Here is a 3,079-nt window from a genome sequence, read left to right as displayed (position 1 = left end):
GTCTCTTTATACTAAGATGGTTTAGTCAAAATATGATTAACCAATAATTGTTATTGAATTATATTTGAAAGATATTCCTATTTCTATGTATCATTACCCTGAATATTGCTTGCAAGGAACTTGATTTATCCTTCTCTATTAGAACAAAATATTTGTGTGAGCCTGCTTGTGGAAATATACTTACTCTTTTATCAACCACTAATTTTTATCTTAAATAAATATATCTGAATTCTAAATCTATTCCAATCACTCTTCGCTTCTCAGATCTCCCTATATAATGTGTTCTTATAAATACATACCTGCTATTCAGGAAATAGTTTATTCATCGAAGAATTTTTACTGCTGGGACAGGAGTTTGCTGTTACTGTTGTTATTTTTTAAAATGGACCAAAGTAGATGTTCCATTCTGTTATTTGGGAAAAAATTAAACTAGATCTTTCCAATATGTAAATAGTATGTGGAAGGACAAGCTTTTAGGAAGCTTTCATACTATTTTTTAGGCCACTAGTTTATCGTCTAGGAAATTCTTGCTTTTATTTACCAGTAACATTCCTGTTGCTTGGAAGAGTGATTGCCGTTTCTTAAAGGACTACTGACATACTTACAGTGAGGAGCTTAACACAGGATAAATCTTCCCCCATGTGGAAGCCAACTGCAGTTCGTATCTCCCTCAGTTGTCAGTCTCTGCTGCAACTGGCTTCACAGAGGGCCAACTGGGAAATTCTCTCAACTCCTGAGCTATGTTCTGTTTCTAACTCCATTACAGACTTGGGCCTATAGCTACAGGCATTTACTCTCTGTGCCTGGCATACTCTTTCTTAATTTCTTTTTTTTTTTTTTGTCTTTCAGTAGTGTGTATTTTTTTTCCTCAGACCAAAAGTAAAATATGCTTCTTTTATAGAGGTTCATTAGTGCCTCTGAATTTGTTTTCCTAATCACAGTGTTGAGATTAAAAACCAAAGTACAGTATAATGTTCTTAAAGATCTTTTAAATATAAAATGGACTTTCACAGCCAGTAGTCATCATCATGTTGCACCAAATTTGAAATTAGAGACCAATTTCCACAAATGATCTAATGTTTCTCAACCTTCCTATTTAGACATGCATTTTTTTATGTATTTAAAATTCTTGGGTGGAAAACTATTAATCTAAAAAGAATTAGTTTTTTTTTTTTCCCCCTAAAGTTATTTAAGCACAAAAGCATCACAATGGAGAGTCCCTTGGTTGAAAGCCTCACTCTGCTGCTTTTCAAGCCCTTTCCCCACAGATACAGCCCTGTGCTCTTACTTAATCCTCAGGAGATGTAAACATATGATCATAATTCTTTAATAGTGTTTTTGATTTGGTATCTTGGGGCCTTGAAGAATAAAACATTCCAAATCCACAAGCCTGTTCTTCTGATTACTATTTGTTTAAAACCTCTAACAATTTTTCTTACTTTTATCTTGGTAATTTCTAATTTTTTGAATACAAGTAATAATTCCTTCGAATTTATAGCACCTTTTACAAAGCCCTCTCACAGACCTTACTGCCGTTGCAACATAATCAGAAAGACAATCTTTACAACAACTCTATAATGCAGATATTACTACCCTCATTTCTAAAACTAAGGCTCAGAACTAAGGCCCTGGATTAAGGCTCAGAAAGTCTGTGACTGTGATACAGACCAAGCTGTATTTTATGGAGCCAGACCAGAACCCATGAATGTATTTTGATTCTAAATCTATTATGTTTTCCGTTTTACCAATAATTCCTTTTTCTGAAGAAGTCTTCAATAGGACAGTTTTTAAAACTAATTTTTAAATATGCATTATTTATAAAAATGTAAACTATTATAAAGTTTTTTCACTATTTGTGAAAATAGAAACAATTTTTAAATATCTAAAAATAAGAAGATATATCATCCCTTAGTCTTGAAATGCCAAGGAGATTTGAATCTGTAGATAGAAGAAAGCTGCTATAATCTGATTAATACATTTAGCCAGATCCCATTAATTAACCTAAACACAATTTAAGGAGCCCGTTGGCACAAAGGTCAAGCACTTGCCTGCTAACTGAAAGGTTGGCTGTTCCAACGGCCCCAGGAGCTCCACTGGAGAAAAACCTGGCTATCTGCTTCTGTAAACACTACAGTCAAGAAAACCTATGGGGCAGTTCTACTCTGTCAAATGGGGTCCTGTGAGTTGGAATCGACTTGAGGGCACCCAACAACAACAACAAACAATTTATTCCAAGCTTTGATTATATTATTTTGCAAGCAAAAGGAAACTCAATAAAGATACTTCTGTAAACTCAAAGATCATAGAGTTCTCAAATATATGTTGTTGATTTAAATATATTTCTTACTTAAAAATGTAATTTTAGTTGGATCATGTTAAGTGAAAGTGTACATTTAATGTCACCGTCTAGGTTGTTCAATTAAGGGAGTACTTGCACCAATGATAACAAATACAAGACCTTCTAAGAAAGAACGTGTATCATTCCGAAACAATCCTGTACAACTCAGTGGTGGATGGGGAAGTGGGAAAAAGAAGGCGAAAACTTCCAACTAATCCTTCAAGCTTCAGCATTCAAAACATATGGTGAACGTTTTCTTTTCAAACAGTCTGTGGATATCTGGTCATGTTACCAATTGGATACAAAGTTTTAGAGTACTGTATTTAATTTGTATCAATATACATATTTCACAATTTTGTTTTCTGATGGGGTTATCTTATTTCCCATCTGTACAATACAGTTTTTGCAATGGTTCCTGTGCGCACATGCATGACTTCCAGGAAATTCTTAATTCTTGAAATATTTTAAAGGAATTTGAATATCCAGTTTCTTCATTAGTTTAATTTTTTATGACATATGCAATCAAGATAGTTTTGCTACCAATAATAAATTTTAATGCCATGCATATATAATAGAATTTAGCTATATTTTATTGATGCTGTTTAATGTCACATTAATGACTAATGAATATATTAATAAACTTTATTCTACCAGATTATTATAATTGACTATTTCAAAGATAAATTGATACATAAAGTAATTCAGAATACCCAAAGAAAATTACCTTAATTTTATAAAAAA

This window comes from Trichechus manatus, unplaced genomic scaffold (assembly GCF_000243295.1).
Source record: "Trichechus manatus latirostris isolate Lorelei unplaced genomic scaffold, TriManLat1.0 scaffold00238, whole genome shotgun sequence".
Lineage (NCBI taxonomy): Eukaryota > Metazoa > Chordata > Mammalia > Sirenia > Trichechidae > Trichechus > Trichechus manatus.
The sequence above is the reverse complement of the archived record's forward strand: the minus strand, read 5'-3'. Positions refer to the sequence as shown.